At 34.2% G+C, this 23,628-nt stretch overlaps 1 protein-coding gene across 1 annotated transcript in view; it reads right to left on the reverse strand.

Annotated features, from left to right (window-relative positions):
* Positions 1-23,628, reverse strand: part of SMARCC1 (SWI/SNF related, matrix associated, actin dependent regulator of chromatin subfamily c member 1) — a 156,631-nt gene that overhangs the window by 39,700 nt on the left and 93,303 nt on the right. The window lies entirely within an intron of this gene.

The raw sequence follows: 23,628 nt of genomic DNA on the forward strand, positions 1-23,628 counted from the left end.
CTTTATTTAAGATGGTCATCGTCACGGAAAAAGAGTAACAAGCTATCTTTGGATTAGACAATGATGATAAGTTTAACTCTACTCAGTGACACAATTACTAATTTACTGTTCTTAATAGATGAAAAATCCTTCTTTATTTTATTGAGGTTAAAGCTACCCAGCACTAAAGAGTGAACTAAAAAAGATGGGTAATGAATATGAATAAAAACACAACCCATAGAAAAATTAATCTGATAAAATCAAAGATTTAAAATTATAAGTCACCTCAGAAGTAACTTAGTACAGCTCCTTTAATTCTACCAATGAAGAAATTGTGGCCCAGAAAGTTTAGGTGACTTGCCTAAAGCTACACAAGTAGTTAATGACCAAGTTAATAAATGACAAAGTTAGAACACACATAAGAAATTCCCTCCATTAATGAAGATTAGCCATTTCTTATCTAAATTGGTCACAATTGAGTTTTAGAGAGAATTATCTAGAGTGTGAAAGTTTAAATGACTTGCCTTACTATCACAGATGATGATGAGTTAGAGGCAAAATTTAATTCAGGGGTTTCTTAGCTTTGGGCTGGTCCTTTAGCCACTGCACTGTAAAATATCACTAATGATACAGAACACCCTTGTAAGCTAAATGCTCTAGATATGCCAGTTTATTGGTTTGGCCCCATGAAAATTCTAGTCTATAAAGAAAGTTTTTTTTTTAAATTGGCCCCTTCCTGTCACTGTGAACTTTCCCCCACAACTGTCTTGTTCTCTTTAGCATCATTCCAATCATAATACTCTGTAACAGCATTCTATCATTGATACGATATTCACTCTCAGTAGGGCAACCCCTGAATATCTGCTCTCTCCATGCTTCTGATCATGTCTGGTTTTCTATTATTTCAAATCTGCATTCTGAACAGTTTCTGCTAGCTCTTCTGTTTTTTATGCTAACATATTGTGATCAATATTTTAATGAAACATGCAATTCAACAGGGATCTAGAGACAATGACTCATTTTTAAAAAGATTCTTTCAATTAAGGATGTCAAGTAACTTGGCAAACAGCAGCTATAATTAATTCAATACAATAAATATTTATTAATCACCTGTTCAGCAGCCTACTTACTATGAGTAGGTCTGGTTACAGCTTTACTCTAGGGTCCTAGAGAATAACATAAAAGTTAAAGGAAAAATTTGAACCTAGAGTAGACTTGTAATGATTATTATTTTATATTCTTGTTTATTTTTTTAATCTTTATTTTATTAATAACAAATTTCCACATAAGTTTTCTAAAATCATGATTCATGGTATCTCATTTCAATAAAACCCACACCCCCAGTTGACAAGCAATTTAATCTGAGTTATCCATATATTAGTATTATTTTTAAAAAATATTAAACTGATAGATGTTTACTGTTTTTTATAAAATCTCAACTGTGGAACTTTAAGGAATGTTATGAATAGTTGAAAATTATTTAATGAGAAAAACTGAATTTCATATTTCCCACTTTGTTTTGAAGGCTCAGGAAAACCATTTAATCCCCTCCGTCTCTTGATTTTACAAAAAAATATTATTCCAAGGGGGCAGCTGGGTAGCTCAGTGGATTGAAAGTAAGGCCTAGAGATGGGAGGTCCTGGGTTCAAATCTGACCTCAAACACTTCCCAGCTGTGTGACCCTGGTCAAGTCACTTGACCCCTATTGCCTAGCCCTAACCTCTCTTCTGCCTTGGAACCAATACACAGTATTGATTCCAAGATGGAAGGTAAGAGTTTTTATTGAAAAAAATAATTATTCCAAGAGTTATCTATCCCACCTTATTCTTCCCACTTATAGCCAAGCCACTCTCAAACCATCCTATTGTATCTTTCAAAATATCAAACTGTGGCTCTTCATTTTTTATCTCTGTAGGTAACATTCCTAATGAAGTACGAGACATTTTTTACCTTTTGTTGTAGTTGTTATTTCCATCTTCTTTAAGTTTATTTAAAGTGAGACTACCAAATAAGGATAGTACAAACACCCAAGTACATTATCATTATCACATGAGAAAGAGTTGAAGGGAATAGTAAAAATATTCCCAGGCAAATCATTGTTTTCTTTTCTGGAAAATGAGAAACTTTTAGTAGCAGTTCTCAAAATTTGTGGTTTCAGGATTCTTTTATACTCCTAAAATTTAGAATCCTGAAGAACTTTTGTTAATGTGGATTCTATCTATTGATATTTCCCATATTGTTCATTGAAGTGGAAGTGTTATTTTCAAAATAATTTTGACCTTTTAATTCCTATGATCCTATATTTATCCTGAAAGGAGGCCAAGAGGAAACAAAACATGTTTCTTTAAAAAGTTCTAACAAAAACGAAGGACAACTTTGTTTTGTGCTGTTACACGGAACAGAGCCAGTTGTATTACAAGAAAGAAGAAATGCAATTCAGTGCAAGAAAGAACTTCCTAACAATTATGCATAGGGAAGCATACTGAAATATGAATCACAGGACCTGGTTTCAAATTCCACTTTTGCCAATTTGTACCAATGGGCAAATAACTTGAATTCTCTGGGCCTCAATTCTCATCTATAAAATAAGGCATCTGAACTAAACAATATCTAAGTTCTTATCCTTTTTATTAGTCATTTAGAGCTGTGTCCAACTCTTTGTGATGTCACTTGACACAGAACTGGTTTGCCATTCCTTGTTCCAGCTAATTTTATAGACAAGAAAACTGAAGCAAACAGGGTAAAGTGACTTGCCTTGGGTGAAATCGTTATTAAGTATCCAAAGCCAGATTTGAACTCTGTAAGGAGAGTCTTCCTAACTCCAGGTCTGACACCCTATCCACTGAGGTACCTAGCTGCTCAAAGTCCCTTCCAGATAAGTCTAAATCTATTACACACTATTCCATACATGAATAACTCAACAGATATGTGATTGGCTTTTCAATGAAACAGAGGTTGAATCAAGATGGGACAATGAATAACTTCCAAGGTCCATTTTAACTTACACTAAAAGTGTTTTCTTTTATGCTCCTACTGAATATTAGTGGGGCTTAAAATTCAATCCCCTAGTAGAATAAGCAAATTAGAAGACTGATGGATAGGAGAAGAATTTATGAGTCAAGAGATGGAGAGCAATGCAACATGTAAAATCAATAATTCTGAGTACATTAAATTAAAAGGATTTGTACAAATAAAACATGTTAAAAAGAAAAAGGAAATCAGAAAATTAGGAAAAAAATATCAGTCTCTCAAATAGAGGTTTCCTATCAAAAACATGTAAAGAATTTTCTAAAAAATGAGCTATCTCATAATTGATAAAGTGGCTACCCTTAGTTCCAATAATATCATTACTAGTCTATTTTCCAAGAAGATCAAGGGAAAAACCCTATATGTTCCAAAATATTTATAGCAGTTTTATTTGTGATGCCAAAAAACTGGAAATTGAAGGGATGTCCATCAATTGGGGAATGGCTGAACAAATTCTGGTATATGACTGTGATGGAATCCTATTGAGCCATAAGAAGTGATGAGCAAATTAAAAAACTTAAGACACATCCTACATAGATAAAGCTGTTTGCTGAATGCCTTCAATGGTATGGGAAAGGAAGGGAAAGGTTGAGATACTCAGAAATTAAATAAATAAATAAAGTAGTAATATATAAATTACAGAAATAATCTTTTTGGATTGAGAGAAAAAAATTCAAGCCCGTAATTTAAAGAACATAATCTTGTAGAATGGCAGAATTTTCATCTGATACTAATGGTTTCTCAACAAAGTGATGCTTTACAATTTCCTGTTTTTTTAATATGAAAATTATAGTTAAAAAGTAACTTAGTACAAATCTGGCCTCTGACACTTCCTAGCTGTTTGACCCTGGTCAAATCACTTAACCCCCCCATTGCCTAGTTCTCATAATTCTGCAATACACAGAAGGTAAAGATTAAATTTAAAAAGTAATTAAGTTAAAGAGCATTTCCTATAGTTTATTAATGCCAATTTAAAAAATTGTGTCATACTATTATACTGCAAAACCCCAGTATGGTAAAACATTACATGTTCCATCATCATTTAAAAAATACCACATGGCTCAACTGTACCTTAATGATCAAATTACTATACTATTTTTCTCATTTTATTTAATAGTCAAATTCCTTCAAAAAGTCATAGTAATATGCATAGTATAGGGATTTTAAATAAGTTTGTTGAACTGTAAGAATGGTATATTAATTTTACTTTTGATTATTATAGTGAAGTCCTAAAGGGAATTTATAGAGAAGGAAACAAAGTTTTGAGTGATAGGAGCTCAGATGAGCTGGCTCCTACTCTCCTTCACCTCCATCGAGTGAGGCTATCAAGGAGAGTTGCACAGGTAACAGGGGATCCCCTGATGTGAGAGGATGATGAGGGGTGGGGGGGTTTAAGGAAGGTCTCCCCTATCAGGTAGACTAGGGGGAACCACCAGATTTTCTGGTACAAAGAGGACCCGAAGACAAACCTCCCCGGTGTCCTTGACTCAGCGAGGAAGGGGTCCTGGTTGCTCTCTGTTAAGGCTGATCTTAAGTCTCAGCAAGTTATCTTCCCAAAGCTCTAAGAATATATCACTTGAAATAAATCGGACTGCAATGTAAAAGGTTTAATAAACTATGGTTGTAAGGCAAGTAGGGGAGTTGGGGTCCCTGATTTGACCCTCTATACATGGTCTGTCACTCAAGTAGCCATCCAGCTGGCTTGAGCTTCTCCATCCCTTCCCACTAATTCTCCTAAACTATTTATAATGTAACAAGGCTAAGGAATGGCAGAACAGGGGCAAAGAGGGCCAAGGGGGAGAGCCAGGCTCTCTCTGACAGAGAGTCTACGACTCTCTCGCTCCGAGGAGTCTGATCCTCTATTGTGATGGTCCTTGAGGTATCAGATTTACAATATCACTTGGAAACAGAAACTTCTAGACAATATGAAGATGAATCTCTTTTATGGCTCTTGGCAAGGTCCTCAGCAAGGAAACTGCTTCCTCCTTGATCGAGGTCTCATCTCAAAAGCCCCGAATTCCCCACGGATCTTTGCCTAGTCTCTCTTCTTACCCAGCATCTTCTGCTTTCAACTGTTGTTGCTGTCACTCAACTTCTTCTTGCAAAATTCCATCTTTTCCTCTTGCAACCAATCCTTACAAACCTAATCTATGACTGCATAATCTATTATCTCTCAAAATCATATTCCATAATTCTAACTTCCAGTAGGATGCATCCATACATACACTCTTTGTCCACTAACATATCCAAACTCAAATTGACTATTTCCTCCCCTGAACTAGATCAGTATTCCTGCTTCCCTATTTCCATTATAACATAACCACTCTCTCTAGCCTGAATTAATAAAGGTTTTGGAAACAGCTTTGACTTTTTTCTCCTATTATCAGTATCTAATCAAATAACTAATTCTTGTTGATACAATTGTCTTCATAATGCCATTTGCATTTAACCCTTTCTTTCTATATACCCATAATCACTGAATCCCAATTGAGGTTCAATACTCTCTTAGTCTTTCCTATTTGGTCTATACTAACACCAAATCCATCCTTCACAGAGCTGTAGAATTAATTTTTCTAAAGACAAGCAAGAAAGCAATTACTATGTGCTAGGTATGATACGAAGTACTGGGGATATAAAGAAAAAATAAAACAAAAAACCTAACTTTAAAAAGTCCTTGGGGGGCAGCTGGGTAGCTCAGTGGATTGAGAGCCAGGCCTAGAGATGGGAAGTCCTAGGTTCAAATCTGGTCTCAGACACTTCCTAGCTGTGTGACCCTGGGCAAGTCACTTGACCCCCATTGCCTAGCCCTTACCACTCTTCTGCCTTGGAGCCAATATACAGTATTGACTCCAAGACAGAAGGTAAGGGTTTAAAAAAAAAAAAGTCCTTGTTCTCAAGAGGCTCACAGTCTAATAGAGGAATAATAAGGAGACCACATTATGCAAACAGCTAACTACAAAGAAAATTAGAATGAGAGAAAATGAAGATTTTTCAAGAAAGGGAGGGCATTAGTGTAAAGGGGGATTAGAAATACTTTTTTGCAGAAAGACTTTATCAGGGACATGAAGGAAGTCAAAGAAAAAAAGGACACAGATGAAAAAGAATAACAGGCAGGAGACAAAGCTCACGAAAATAAACAGATGTAATGAATGTTTTGACATTGACTAATGGGAAGGAATGGGGCAGCTTATAAAGGGATATAAAAAGTGAAAGAAATTTAAAATTTTGATCCTACAGGAGACAGGGAACTACTGAAAGTTATTGAATAGCGGATGACATGATTATGGCATTTTAGGAAGTTTTCACAGATGTTTGGAGAATGTTGAGTGGCAGAGATCTGAGGCAGGAAGGCCAATCAAAAGGCAATAATATTTTCACAGTCCAATAGTGATGGTCAAGGGATCCACTTTTGGGATATCAAAGTCTTTAGGATTACTGGCTCAATTTGAAATAAGCCATCCTTGACGAAATCGAGGACTGTACTTCGTGGTTGACCAAAACTTTACGTAAAAACAAGAGAAAACATTTTATTTTGTTAATCACAAATTCAAGTAATACTAAAAGAAGTCAGGAGACCACTCATAATGTGTGCTGATATTATTTATGGACAACTCTTAATTGGCTTTCTCCCTATTTGGCCTGGACTGAGATTTGCCTACTGTACATGAAAATTCCATATAAATAATCACAACCACACACACACACACACACACACACACACACACACACACACACACACACATTTATATAAGCTACATAATTATATATTGACATGGAAAATTGTGATTATATACTATTTAATTAAATGGATATTTACATATCTATTTCATTACTATGAAGGAATCTGCTTAAATCCAAACAGATCATAGCATAGAATTACATAATGACAGAATGTTCAATATTACTGAGAAGTGTCAGATCACAGGCTAGACAATGACTATATTAGCAGTGTTAAGGGGGGGGAGTTCCCAACTGCACTAGGGAAAGTGGAAAATATAATTTCTAAGGTCTCCTCCAAATCAAGACCCTCAGATTCAACTTTAACTCTCTCTCCATTTTATAGAACTTTGCAGAGAACTCTTAACTTTTTCTTACATGTAGCTATATTGTAAATAACCAAAGAAGATCTCAAATCATTAGATTTTATTCATAGCATTTTAACAGCTCATAGATATAAGGTGACATGACTTGGCATCAAAACTATTCATGATTTGGTTTGGTGGCTTAGTGTGTGTCACACATGAGCTTAATAAATGCTTGTTCCCTTCCCCAATCGTATGTATTGCTTACAGGTATTTGCAAATAGATTCATTTTCACTTCTTTTGTACAATCTCAAGTAGGTGAAAGAGTCTGGATCTATAGTCAACTTCAATTGTTCCCATAGGCATTTACCAGCATTGTAATCAAGGATGTCACTTAATCTATCTGAGATTTGGTGTCCTTATCTGAAACGTAAGAATAATAATATTTACACTAACTACCTCAGCTAGTAGTTGGAAGTACAATACGATAAAGATTTATCAGTCACATATGATACATACTGGAGATAATTTTTTTTCTTAAACCCTTACTTTCTGTTTTAATAACTACTCTAACACAGAAGGCAAACCAGATTAAGTGACTTGCTCAGGGTCAAAAAGCTAGAATAGTTTTGAATCAAGGCTAGACTCCAGACCTTGTGATCCACTGAGCCACCTAGCTGCCCCAACATACAAAAAATTTAAAAGGCAGTTCTTGTCCCCAAAGAGCTTACAATTTAAAAGGAGAAGAGATAGAATGTGAAGGGTATGAGGATGGTAGAGTCTAAACCAAGCCATGCAGCTGATGGGAAATAAGTTGACTGAGTTTCTGGGTACTCTTTAAAAAGATCCGTTGGAGGAGTTTCATGCTCTGGCCTCTAGTTCTCCAATCAGAAAGGCAGATACTGATAAGCCCTAAATACCAAAATGGAAGCAATAATTGTGAGGAAAGAGCTTTGCATATCTTACAAGTGCAGTATAAATTTGAGGCATAATAATAATTACAGATAACAATTTGCCACAGCTAACACCTTAAGACCTTCTTGATTAAATTCTGGCTATTATTCCAATTGCCATGTAACTGATTTCTCTGACTACAATCTAGAACCGTTAGATTTAACATTTCTACAATGGTACTTTTTATAAAGTCCCATTTCAGACTCACTATGTAGAGGGGAAAATTAAAAAACCATGGACTTGAGGGTCTATCCAAACTATTTCCATATTTCCATAGCCCTATTTCTCCATGATACTCCTACATGAGTCTTCTCCTACAGATCAAATGGTCTATTTGCTGCCACTTGAATATGTCTTGCACTTTCCTTCCACCATTCATTATTGCTTACCTTCTTGCCTAAGTGAGGAATATATTCGGTCACAGGTTTAGTTCTACTATCATTAGTTACATCAAATTCTTTTACTTTTCCAGTCTTTTCAGTTTCCTTATCTCTAAATTAGGAAGCCTAGACTAAATGACTTCTGAAGTTACTTCCAATCCTAGAATTTTGTGTTTCTAATAAAATTTTCAAGTCTATATAATTCACATAATCTATCCATTTTATCAAATGATGACTTGATATTGTGGGAAGGGGAGGGAGGGACTAAATAAAGATAAAGAACATATTAAAAAGATTATAATCTCGAGGTCAAAGACCATAAAATAATATCTTAAAATGTCTTTCCATTTATCATAACATGTAACATGGGGCCTTGCACAGAATAATCTCACTAATTGATTGACTAAATATATTTATAACTAAGTTTTATCACATAAATGGTAGTATTTAATAAGTATTTCAGGTGATAGCTACCCATTTGTTTAGGTACAAGCCTAATGGATGAGCATACCAAAAAATACACCTATTATCAGGCAACAGGGCTATAAAAAGAACATAAAAATAAATGTTACTAAAAATAGAAATCTTAGATAAATATGATGGTCATTACAGCAAACTATTAAATATTCCCTTTAGCCAAAGTTCTTGAAATGGAACTCAAATTGTAGGTATCTCAATCTTGGTTGCCAAAAGCTAGAAAGTTGGCTATGTATTTCAATACCTGAGGACCTAAAAGTCCTTTGTGTGCAACAGCAGGAAAGCAGGAAAGTCTTGTTCTATCTGTAAAAAAAAGTCTTAATAATTAAAACCACTTGACTTCCTTTACAAGTTTAACTGCCAAATTCTTCATTTGCATAGCTGTCTGACTTTGTTTTTGGCTCTGAATGGTGTTTTGAAAATTCTCATGGTGAGAAGCCCTCAGCTATTTATAAACTGTGAATTGTATTTGATGATATGGAATGTAATTAACACAGTCATTTCTGGGCCTCCTGTTCCTGAAAAGTGACATGTACAACAATATTATTATCAGGGTTGTCTTTCCCAACCACATGCTAGATTACACATCGGTTTCTGTTTTTCTCTAAAAGTATTTTTAAAACAAAAAAGAACATAAATAAATGGTTATTAAATGGAGTGACACAGCTCCTACTCTTTATAGAAAGCTGGCTATCAGCTCAGTATACAACTATTGGAGACACTGTAATCGAATAATTACTGGTTAGCTCCCCTATCCATCTAGTAAACATACCAAACTATTTCTTCGGCTTGCAACCCAATACCGTTAAAGTCCAACATGACTAATCCACACCATTTTTTGGTTAATTGCTTCTTGAATAAAAATAAAATCTGGTGAGCATGATCTCATTTTATAATAATTCAATTTTTCATTTGCCCTTTGGATCACTTGCAGTTTTGATTCTTTTAGACCTATAACAAATGCTATAGTACCCATACAAAAAACTGCAAAGAATATAGACTTTTGAAAGCCATGTTCTGGAGGAAGGATACAACTTAAGATGAATAAAAGCAGTTTATGAATGAAACTGCTGCACAGTCAAGTGACTGGGAAATTACTAACTTATTTCTGGTACACAAATATAATCTAATACTATTGCATTGCAAGAAACAATGAATATGATAAATTAAAAAAATCACAGGAAGACATCTAATACATAAACCGATGCAAAGTGAAGTATGCAGAACCAGGAAAACAACCTAGATTATGAAAACAATGCAAATGGAAATAACAAAATAACTGAGACAAAATGCGGTGAAATTAAAATGATTAAGTGTGATCCCCTAAAAAAAAGATGTGAGGCAGAATCTTCTTTCTTTCCTTTTAGAAGAGGTAAAGGACTACTTGTGTAGAACTCTACACATCAGACTTTTTCAATCCCTGGGTTAGTTTTGCTTAGCTCTTTATTTTTTCCTTGTTATAAAAGATGGCTGTTTAGGGAGGAGAGAAATCCATTCAGAAATAAATAGGTGATGTCAAAACAAAGGATACCAACAAGAGAGGAAGCACTATATAATTGTCCAAATGAATCTACCCGTTAATTTTCAAGCCAAATTACAGTCCAACTATAATGTCTATACCAGATATGTACACTGATGGATTCATTAATTATGGGATGTCTGTCTAACTGCATGAAACAATTTGAGAAACATGCTTTCTTTATCCACTTTTATTCCCCTGTATGAACAATTAGGTCTCTCAAGATGTCCTTGAAGGTTGTAGTTCTTTTACATTTTATTATGTCTTCTTTAAGTATTTGTTGAATGAATGAGAAGACTTATATCTAATGAAGGAGAGACTATAGTGATCTAAGCACTGAAACAATCAGCACAATGTTATTCAAAAAGAGGGAAAGCTAGAGAATATCTACATCTATGTGAAATCTCCCTTCTACTTGAAGTTTGCATAGGGTAAGTATTTTTTAGTATATATGTTTCTCATTTTATCTTTTCACAATAATCAAGCATTACTGAATAACATTATCTCTCTGGTTGCCAAGTATCAATAAACTTTGTATATATGCAATGAAAACATCATCTGGAAAAGAGCCTTGAAAGAAAAATTTTTGCTCATTTGGGGGGGGGGGGTCTCAAAAAAGTATATGCTGGGGGGAAGTTGGGTAGCTCAGTAGATTGAGAACCAGGCCTAGAGACAGGAGGTCCTAGGTTCAAATCTAACCTCTGAAACATCCTAGTTGTGACCCATGGCAAATCACTTAACCTCCATTGCCTAGCCATTACCACTCTTGCCATTGATTTCCAAGGGTTTAAAAAACAAAACAAATCTGTGTTAATGGTCAATTAGTTTTTCTTGGTTGACTTTTTAAGGATAATGCCATCTCTGATATATCTATAGAGGAATCTATTCACCATCACCACCACCTTGGATGATTATGAAAATGTTCTTAAAATTATATCACTTCCAAAACTTTTCTTCTGTGTATTTACTCTCGTTGGTTTCATTTAACTGAACACCATTTTCATACAAATTCATTAATGTATCTGGTACAGAAGCAGTAAAAGACTAAATGTAGTGATCAATGTTGGGAGGAAAAAATTGGTAGGGAAATGATGGCATATTTATATCATTTTACATATATTTGATGCTGTCCTCCCTTCCAGCTTCATTTATTAAAGAATTCAGAATGATTTGACATAATTAAAGCTTATGCCAAGCTTTCTGAAGGTTACTTTTCCCATTAAAGGAAATTTAATTTTTTGTGAGGCAATAATGCTACATGAATTTATATCTTCTTCCTCTATAATATACTGCCAATGAGCTTATATTCAAAATTGGTGCTTTCCTTGGCTGACACATCACTATATTTGACAAAAAAATAAGGTGATTTCTCAGCTCCCCCCCATTCCTGACTATGACAATGATATCAAATTAAATTCCTCTAAGAAATGGTAATAATCAGAGATAAAAAATACACCTATGTTTATCCATTTATTGTTTTTCAGAATCAACAATTGATACATAAATCAACATAGAGCCTGATTTACTATTAATGAAAGCAATTTATTCTTCCTATGATAAAATTAAGTGTATACATAGATATCTGATTCTAAAATGATTCCAATGTAGTCATTTATCATTTATTGTCTATTAAGGTAAAATTGATTTCCATTTAAATGGAAAGTCCGAGGTTCGATTCTGGTCTCCGACCCTTACTAGCTGTGTGACCATGGGCAAACCACTTAACCCCCATTGCCTAGTCCTTACCACTCTTCTGCTTTAGAACCAATACACAATATTGATTCTAAGACGGAGGGTGGGGGTTTAAAAAAATATATAAAAATAAAAAATTTTTGCACCCTTCAACAATTTGATGGTTTGTAAGGTTTGTGAATAATTTACAAACCTTTGGCCTCCTTCACTTTTTTAAAATTACAAAACATATAATACACCATCATATTTTCTGCTGTCTTTCCTTATATCCCACTTTAGAGCAACTTTTAACTGTCACTAAAAATTAATGAATAGGCTGAAAATTCTTTGTAAAATGAAATAGCTCTCTGTTGGGGGGAAAAGTATTAACTAATCATTTACACTAGTAAAGCATTAGATTAAGTTTAAATCTAGGTTCTCCTGCCTCTAAGCCTGAAGTTCTATTCAGTGTGTTATCCTATAGTTGCCACAACTACACAACTACACAACTACATGCTCAAAACAATAAGATTAACATGTCAATATAAAAACTACCTAAAAAGAGTGCATATGAAACTGTGAAATTCTATTAAATAATTTGCTCCTTAAAAATGAACACAATAGTAACATAACTCATATTATGACACATGACAATTGAAGCATAACACGTATGTGTGCGAGCCCTCTTTTGAACTTGATAACTCACATCCAAGGAATAAGAAATTTGGGAAGTAGATCAAAAAGTTCAGCAGAGAAGTAATAAAAGGCAATCTTTAGACCACAATACTAACCATGGGGAAATTAACTGAAACCAGAACAATAGTGCTAGAACCCAACTGTCATCAGACTTGCAATAAAGAAAGAACATACACAATTAAAAGAGTAAAAATTTTCTTGATATAAGAAACAAGAGGGAAGGGAATAGAATAGAATGAATAGAATAGAATAGAATAGAATAGAATAGAATAGAATAGAATAGAATAGAATAGAATAGAATAGAATAGAATAGAATAGAATAGAATAGGGATTGGCTTAAGATCTCCTTAGGGGGTCTGAGGTAATAAGAAGAGGTAATTAAGAGAAAGGAGGATATGGGGATAAGAAAAGGGAGAAAGGGGAGGAACACTTAAGAGGGGAATATATATCATGAGGTATGGGAGTAAGATGAAGGGATAAAAGAATCAAGAAGTAGGAGGACACAACTAGAGGAAAAGGAAAGTATTTTTTGAAAGGTAGATAGAGTAAGAATTAAAAGGGAAGGCAGAAGGGAAAAGAGATTGACCTTGGGGAAGCATGGCCAATTTGGAGGTAGGAGGGAAAGGGGAGATCTTTGGGAAGGGATGTGAATATAAGTATTGGTCAAACGAAATTGGACATATGAAAAGGGATACAGCAGAAAGAACGGAAGAAGGAAACAGTGAGGAGGATCAGAGAAGGAAATGCACACATAATAACTATGACATTGAGTATACTGGGATGAACTCATACATGGGAAGAAAATGGATATCAGAAAGGATCAAAAACCAGTACCCGGTAACGCGTTGTTTATAAGCTATACCCTGAAAATTAGAAGCAAACGTACAGTGAAGGAGAGGAGCTGTAGCAGAATATACTATGCATCAGATGACACAGAGAAGGCAAGAGAAATAGTCATGAATTCTGTCAGTGTTGTGGCTAAATGGGACATAATTGAAAGGGATAAACAAAATAACTATATTATGTTGTGGAGGAGGCTACTATGGATATCAATATTTGACCTGTATGCACTGTTAAAGCACCCAGAATTTTAATGGAAAAAATAAATGAGAGACAGATGGATATAGATTACAAAACAATAATAGTGATGAACATTAATTTTCCCCTCACAGAGCTAGGTAAATCTAACAAAAAAATAAACAAGAAAGAAATTAAAGAGACGAACAGAACCTTGGACAAGTTAAACAAGAGAAATCTGGAGAGTCCCCACACACCTGCATGAGCTTAGTAGTAGATCTAAAGCTGAGCATACACAATCCAAACACAGCTTCTGATGGGGCAACAATGACTTAGAGAGCATAAATATTCTGCAAAAATTTTACTTTGACACTCATCATTCTATAGAGGTAATAACTGCATCCCTGAGGGGTTGTGGCACTGGAACAAAAGTTCCATTGGCTATGATCAAGCTAGAAAGACTTATTTTGAAAGAGTACGATTCTGGCAACAGATTATGACTGCTACCTAAGGACCAATCTAGTGAAATATGGTCTTGGTAACAATATATGTTAACTGAGAACCAGATAGGCTAAAGTGATCAAATTAAATACTAATAGGAACATGGAGAAACAGGCCTGATAAGTACACTAAGAGCCATAAAGCTGGTTTGTGCTCATTGACTAGAAATACTATTAAAAGGGTTAGGTCCTAAGGACATTATTAGGAGGGTAAAAAGCTGGGTATGTACGAAAATATTCATGGAAGCTGTAACTGCAATGCCAGAATAACTGGAAATAATATAAATGCAATGAATGGGAGAATGAGCTAAAAAGAATGTTATATCTGAATGTAATGGATTGACAGCTTTCAAATTCTGGAAATACAAAGAAAATAAGGCAAATATAAGAAGAAAAGAAAGAACAACATACATCAGGATTACATTTTAAAAAATAACAGCCACAAGAGAAAAAAAGTATCCAAGTAAAAGAAATCCAAAGGGAACTCAAAAGCAGATGTTTATATTAGCATACATATATAATTTACATGTTTTCAAACAAATTGAATACAGCAAAGATTTTTTGGTTTTGTACATAATCTTTTTTCATACATTTCTTCAGTTAAATGTTTTTTGGTGGTAGTGATGGTTATTATATAAGAAATAATTATAAACAAACAAAAAGTAGTTTACTCCAGAGGTTGTATTCAAAGCTATTCCAGCTTATTACCTGTCATAGCTGACATTCAATACACCTCAATAACACAGAGTATCAGAATAATACTCACAAAATTTATACCTAAACTAAACTAAAAATTCCAAGAATATGGTATGCACTGTTTGCACATACATGAAATGCTTGTACTTTTAAAAGTAGACAAAATAATCACTTGAAGTGAAAATGAGTCGGACAGCTTTCTTTTAAAATATATATATAAGCTGCGCTCTTTGTGGTGTCCAAAAACTGGAAAACGAGGGGATGCCCATCAATTGGGGAATGGCTGAACAAATTGTGGTATATGTTGGTGATGGAATACTATTGTGCTCAAAGGAATAATAAAGTGGAGGAATTCCATGGAGACTGGAACAACCTCCAGGAAGTGATGCAGAGCGAAAGGAGCAGAACCAGGAAAACATTATACACAGAGACTGATACATTGTGGTACAATCGAAGGTGATGGACTTCTCCATTAGTATCAATGCAATTTCCCTGAACAATCTGCAGGGATCTAAAAAAAAATACTACCCACAAGCAGAGGATAAACTGTGGGAGTAAAAACACAGATGAAAAACAACTGCTTGACTACAGGGTTGGAGATAAGACTGAGGAGAGACTCTAAATGAACACTATAATGCAAATTCCAACAACAGGGAAATGGGTTCGAGTCAAGAACACATGTGATAACCAGTGGAATCGTGCATCGGCTATGGGAGAGGGAAAGGTGGGGGGGGGGGGGGAGGGGAGGAAAAGAAAATGATCTTTGTTTCCAATGAACAATGTATGAAAACGACCAAATAAAATAATGTTTAAATTAAAAAAAAATATATATATATATATATAAATATGGAAATTTCTAAACTAATAAAAATCACTTCCAATTTTCCTCTATTTGTTTTGTTACAGGTAAATAAACATCTAAATTACTACATTTCTAATATATCATTATCAAAAGATAACAACATAAATAAACTAAGAAAATAAAAGTTATAAATTATATTTCAAACCAGTATAACTCATGCAACAGGACAATAATTTGTCATATCAAGTTTAAGTGTAAACTTGATACCTCTCTTTCCTCTGTACACTCCAGTACAAATCAAATTTAAAGTACGAGTTACAGATTGCTTAGTGACCCAGTTCATTCCTACTGAGCAGATCCCCCAAGGAGAACCATCTGTTCTTCTCATAATTTATTCCATTAGTCAGAGCCCAATACATATCACATTAACTATAACTGCTTAGCATTTGAGAATTTTGCCTATATCTCATTCAAAAATAATTATACTATCTTGTTGTTGTTCTCTTTAGCTTTTAATAAAGAAAAAAAGGCTCCAATTTCTTACAGCTGTACATACATAGTAACAGGTGAAAAGCTTCATGCATAAGATGCTGCTTGAGATTTTTTCAACTAAAACTCGTCAATAATGATTTATTAAGCACACACTATTATCAAAAGACAACAAATTCAGATATTGATGACTTAGAGAATTAAAAACAGTTAATACTATTGTATTACTAGGCATCTTTTTGGTTGTTTTAATTAATCCTGAGGAGTTGAAAAGGGTTAACCAGTGAGGCAGAAGTATAAATATTATGGTTTTAACTAAACTTGCTATTAGTTCTAGAATAGTGGTTTTAACTCTTATCCTACTTGATACGTAAGTTTTTATATCAATATAAAGACGTTCCTAACAAAGCACAAATAACAAGGATTAAGACAAGTTCAATGAAAGACCTATAACAGATCAGAAGAAACTAATGAAACACGAAATCATGTAACTCTGAAAGAAGTAAGACAAGTAACTTAGCATGAGACCATCAAAATTGGTAGATTTATCACTTCTCAAAACTTTTTTGAAGCTCAAACCCACATTCAAAAGAATAAGATACCAAATGTAGAATATTTATAGCTAAATTCAAAAGACACAGATGCCCCTAAAGATAAAATGCTTTAAAAATTAACACTAAAGAGAACTCAGCACCAGTCCTGAATAGCAAAACATACACTAGGTGAAACCTTTCTAGAAAGTAAAGAAATTGAATATCACATACCATTTGAAACCAGAGACCTCAATGCTTGCTAGGCACATATTGTGAAGATTAAATTTTTTTTGGCAGACCACATCAGTTGTGATGAAATACCCTCAATCTTCTTAGCTTTTCTAAACTTTTCCTTTACTTTTGTGACTATCCCAAAGTCAGCGTTTGATAGCTTATTTTGAATCTACACAAATCAGCTGTGGGAGCTACACTGCCTTGTCTCTTAATTAGCTATGAGGGCAAAAACCTGTGAGGAAAAGTGTTCACTCTCTCTTAGGAAGGTGAAAATAGTCCTCCATCTGCCCCAACAGAAATTCTACTTTCTTGTTTCCAAACCCCATGTCTCTAGGATTAACTTAAGTGAGAAGTAAAACCTGGAGAGATCAGTGAGGAAGATTAAAGTAAAACAACAAAGACACTTTCACAGCCCAAATATGGTTAAAAAAAAAATTTATAAAACTTTTTTGCCCCTGGCCATTCTAAAAAGGGGGCCTGGAAGCATGTGATAAAAACACATGATTCTGGCAGTTTTACCCTAAGAGGAAAATCAGCTGCTTTCAGTTGCCTCTCCTCTACTTAGTCTGCAACAAAAGGAGTTAATCCTCTCCCACCCTCCAAACAAGGAGTTAATCAAATCAAGGTGTGACATCCTTAAAGGAACCACACCATTACCTTTAATTTTCACACCCTGATTTTAACCCCTAGCCAGTAGTGCCATCTACTGACTAAAACCAGAATTATAAACAATTTAACAAATAAAATGTACATAATGAATAAATAAATAAAAATGGATGCTACATTACATGACAGTTTTCTGGCTTTTACACAATTAGGAATCTTAAAGGTTTAAGAATAGGTAATTTTATTTTTCTAAGTAGTCTGACAAAAAAATGCTACCATGCGAAAAATTAAAGCTGAAAATAAAATAAAATAATAAAATAAAATAAAATAAAAAATAAATAAAAGCTGAAAAGCAGGCAGATACGCAAATCCAATTAGAGAATTTCATATACTTCTTATATAGTCAAATGGCAAAGACCAACCCCTCTCAAAACATGTCTTTTACAAGTCTGTTCCTGAACCTAAAAAGGAGAAAAATCCTTTCCCTGAACTAGAGATGGGAGACCCCTCTCCTGTAGCTCAGCTGCAGAACTATCAAGCTCGTGCTGTGCAACTCTTGGTTGACCTTACTTCCCAAGATCCTTTTACTGAAATCCCGTCTTCTCCCACCCCCCGACCAATCCCAGCCCCTCAGAAATCTTGCCCTTCTAACAAAACTGTTACTACCCAAACTGACTCACCATTACCAATTTAAAATAAATTCCTTTTCCCCTTAAGGGAAGTGCCTGAAATACAAAGAAATGGGGATGGAGTAACACTAAGACACCATATACCTTTTACTTCCAAAGACATAATGAATTGACACACAATGTACCCACTTTTGAAGAAGATTCCTTTGTGGTAATGAAAAAGACGGCTGACATATTTTTTCAGTATGATCTGTCTTACAAAGACATTGAAAATCTACTCAGGCTTTCCTAATGGAAAATGAGAAAAATAAAATAATTTCTCATGTTAATAAAATCCAGGGGTGCAGCACACTGGCCATCACAAGATCCCAGATGGGACTATAACATCTCAGAAGATTATGTACAACTATATCATTGTAGGGAGGCCATTCTAACTGCAATGAGAGTGTGCTCTGAAAACACAAATAAATGTACAGAATTTGAAAAACTTGAGCAAAATGATAATGAGATACCCTCCAGATTCATGGATAAGCTCATTGAGTTTGGGGGGTCAGTACCAAGATTTTGATCTTTCTAATGAAAATTGCATAAAACAAATTAGAAGACACTTTGTCAGTAACTCTTGCAAAGTGATAAGGGATTATTTTAGAACTCATTGCCCAAGGTGACCTGAAATGGATCTTGATGAATTGAGAAAAATTGCTGTATATGTTTCAAAAGGAAACAAAGAAAAAGAGGAAGAAACTAATGATTTCATGGAGACAATGAGAAAGAATTGAAATATTTAAGACATAGGATTGATAAACAGGAAAAAGGGTATGATACTCAACCAATGGTGCTTGCCTCTCTGAGAATCTTACTACCAATCCATTATCTGTCACTTCTGTGAGAAGGGCCACAAAATGATGGACTGTAGAAATTTATTCAAAGCAATCAGAAATAATAACTATAGAAATAACTATAATAATGATCATAGAAATCACAACTTTAGGACTGATAGAAATAATTATAATGACAACAGGAATTAAAATTTTAGAAATGAAAATTCTAGGTATAGAAATTGGGAAAAAGATAATTCAAACCAACAAACTCCTCAAGAGTACAACTTAAGTGGAGCTCATCCAAAAATTACTCAGGGTGCTACTGCCCCTCCAATTTTGTTTTATTTTTGATTTTGTTGATGTTAAATCTTTTCAGTTTTGTCTCCCCTCCAAATAGTGGCAAAGAAGAAATGAATTTTTTAACAAAGTACCTCTGGGATTATGAATTATACACATTTTTAACAATTTTGTTTTTCTTCCTACGTGAGCCATACAGTATTTTATTTATTCTCCTCTCATTTTTTTGCATTTGAAGCACATATCACCAGTATCGAGAAGATTTTCTTTTAAATATTTTTTATTTTTGCAATAGAATAAGCTAGATGCCCAATGCCTAGCATATAAATGCATACCCAAGAGCTTTAGACTATGGAAATCTGCCATTTATTGATAAATATTTTGGGATTGTGATGAATGTTTATGTCTGATTATATGAAATGGGATTAAAAAAAAGGAACACAGACTTCACATATACAGTGCAATAGAAGCCTAGACTTAACAGGAATAGTGCCCCCCAAAAAAGGCACACAGGACTAAAAAGAAATAAAGCAATGCAGGTGGGATTGATGAACTTCTATGCCAATATGAAAGGACTTGAACTTAGTGTGAGACTCAAGGTTGCAATGCTTGACATATGTTAAGACACAAGACTCCTAGAATCACATTTCTCATAATTTCTATGAAAGTACCGAACAATTAGCTGTTCTGGCTCCCAAATCCCTGAGAAATGATAAAAGATCACACCAGGGAATGGCACCTCCCTTTTACAAAAAATCTAGTCCTTTTCTCTGTTATAGTATGGCAACTTCCTGTACTCCTGACTTATAATGGGCAAATACAATATTACTGCATTCCCACCCCCACCCTCAGACTGGTAGGACAGAAATTTACTTTAATTGGACCCTAATAAAAAGACCTATTATGAATTGATTCTTTTTTTATTCAGAAATTTTATATATATAATTTTTTTATATTTTGATTCTGATTTGGACTTTTTTATTTCTCTCAAAAACTTAATTTTTTTCTTCTATTTATTTTTCTATTATGTTTTTGTTTTTTCTTTTGATAATTAACTTATACACCCTATAACTCAACCACTTTGAGTTGATCTTGGTGTTGGTGAACAACTTCTTCAGGGAGATTGTATTTTATTATATTTTCATAAAGAAATCCAAGATTTAAAATTTTGTTTGAAAAAAATTCCTGGAAAAAAAGTTTGCTAACTCCTTGAATCCAGAGAACGAACTGTTTGAAGAAAAATGCCTGCAGAAACCTACACTGCATCAAGAATATCCATAATGACCTTTTGGGGGCAATTGATTGAAGTAATGGAGGTTGAAAATTTATTGTAAATGTACCAAAGGGGATTGTCCCCAACTGACTTTTTATTAATGAGCCTAACAAACATTGGCTTTGCTTTTTCTCTCTCTTTTCTATTTCCCTCTTATCTCTAACTATTGTAGTTTCCTCTTAGAAGGTGAAATATTGTATATACCTGTAGCTAGAATTTTTTAGGGGTACAAGATGATTATCTTAAATGATCAATGGGGAGACTAGTCTCCTAATGATCATCAGAGGGGATTATGAAAATTAAATTTAACACTCTCCTGATTATAACAATGAAACAATGAAAATATTTCATTCTCCCCTGATTGTGAAGATTAAATTGTTACCCCTTTCTATTTTTAGAACACAGTACTTAAAAGTTAAGTATGGAGATCTACCCATCTTTAGATTTAATCAACAAAGGTGTATACCTTAGAAGATTTGGTTAAGTTTTCCCCCATTTTTAACAATGGAGGTACTTGGTCAGGAATGTATTGAGAACTTTTAAAATTACTCCACTCTACTCAGATAGTGCCTATGGGGAAGATAAAGTTGTAAACTCCTGATTGAACAATGAAAAGTCCCTAACTCATACTTATAGTGAAGCTAGAACCTTAAGCTAGGTCTATTTTTAGATCTAATACAAAAGGGTGTTAAGTACCTATAAAGGTTAAATTAATCACTAAAAGGTCAAGCAACTTACAAAAGGCAAGCTTAACAAAAGAGATGTGAAGTACTCCGTAGATTTTATGTAACCGAGGTGAGGACAAAAGAAGATGTGAACTAAGAATGGGCAGTCCTGGGAAAAAGTGTCTACGGTGATTGGTAGACGTGAAAATTTAGGGGAGGTGATACAAGAGAAAAATCTCTTTAAAAGGAAGTGAAGGAACAAGTTCAGGGCAATTGAATTCAGTTTGGAGGCTAATTTCAGTTCGGAGTGGAAGAACCCAGCTTGGAGACGATCTTGTGGTGAGTGATAAAGTCTGTGTCTGTCCCTGTCTCTCTCCTTCCCTTAATTCCTTCATTTGTATTAATTAAAATCGCCATAAAACCCAACTGACTTGGGTATTTTCATATTTGGGAATTTTTCCATGGCAACCAGTTAATTTCAGATTTTAAATCAAGACAATAAAAATTATCTTTACAGTTTGGCTGAAACCTTTACAATTTTGGCAATTCACAGTCTTAGCAAAACCACATTTTCTCGGTTACAGGTGCAAATACCCCATTTCACACAAGTGGAAGACCTGTGGCCCATGTGTGTGATAGTGGGTGATGACTCAGAATTGACTGACTGCCTCCTGTGCAGTCCTAAAAAAAAGTGTCAACTATGATTGGTGGATGTAAAATTAGGGGAAGACACAGGAAGTGACAAAAACAAGCTTCTTGAAAAAGAGCTCTTACTTCCTGAGAGATTCACTTCTTCATTTTTTGAAAGTGGAGACTGAAGGAATTCTTTATTTTTGATGTGCTGACTGGACCTGAGACCCTGTTCCTTTGAACTGACACATGTTGAGTGAAAAGCTGACCCATAACTGCTAGATTTTTCTGAAAAAAAGTATCCTCTGGAGAGACCTACTCGAGATACTTCCTGGGTCCTCTGCTTTACCGAGGCCGGCTGAAGCTAATTCTGCCTGCCCAGAGGGGACAGGAGTAAATTACATAGTGCTCAAGCTAGATATCTTACCTTATCCTCTCTCTGATTTCTTGCTTCACTCTTTCTACATTTTGTAAAAAAATTGTAATTAAAATCTCTTTGGAATTAATTAAATTCCTAAACAAGTCCAATGCTTTAAAAATTAATCCCTTTTCCACCTTACAATACCCCAATAAAGTTAAGGGAAAAAACCCCCATACATTCAAAAATATTCATAACTGAAAATTTCTGTAGTGGTAAAGAACTAAAAACAAGATAGATGCCAATAAATTAGGGAATATCTAAACAAGTAAACTGGCCTACAAGTAGACAGTAATGTGTGAATTTACAACAATTATTGTACTGTAAGAAACAATAACTATTAAGATAAATCATGGGAAAAAGCATATAAAAACTTTAGTGATGTAAAGAGAGTAAGACTAACAATATGAACAACAGCTATAATAATGTAAATAGAATAACACAACACACAAGAAATTATAATACCCAAGCTTGTTTCCAACGATAAGATTTGAAAAGGCATTTCCAATTTCTACTGTAGCAGTAGAGAATTATAACAGTGTATCACTGTATATGACATTGGATGTGATTGCAGTAATGATTCCCTGATTGAGGTTACTTTGTTTTCATCTTTTAAAAGAGAGCTTAAGATCTCTGCAAAGAGGCATGGTAAGTGTAGGTGATACAAAAAAGTAAAGATAGCAGGAATAAATCTTTAAGGAAAGAAAAAGGGTGAAATGCAGAATGCATCCTTATGAAATGCCTTAGAGATCACTGATTAGGATTGCAACATAGTTAACCCTAAGCATGACTGTGCATATTTATTATCCATTTTTATTCAGAGAATAATTCCTTCAAATTTTTCCATCCTGTTCTTAATCTTAAAAAAGATTTTACAGCTGTTAGATAAATTCAATCTTTGTAAATGAAAATTTTAAAAAAGGTGAAACATGTCTCTACTCAGCACTTGTTCTGTCTGAATTAAGCACCTTGATTTTAATAAACCTCAAAATATTTTTCTAAAGCTTTCAAAATTAAAATGTTATTGCCTGTGATATGTTTGCAACATACATGTGATATGTTTGTATTTGGAAAAATAAATCTCGTCCCAATATATCCACATCAATGGTGCTGGTGAATATTAGGAAAATATTAAATTAGAATATTTCAGTTCACTATATCTCAATATCAATACTATATGAATTGAATCTACAAGGTTTTAATGAGGAGCTTATATTGTATGATTTTAAAATCATACAATTTTAAAATTGGTAGAAATGGACAATAGGGGTCATCTCATTAAATTTCATTTT

Source organism: Monodelphis domestica, chromosome 7, assembly GCF_027887165.1.
Source record: "Monodelphis domestica isolate mMonDom1 chromosome 7, mMonDom1.pri, whole genome shotgun sequence".
NCBI classification, from domain to species: domain Eukaryota; kingdom Metazoa; phylum Chordata; class Mammalia; order Didelphimorphia; family Didelphidae; genus Monodelphis; species Monodelphis domestica.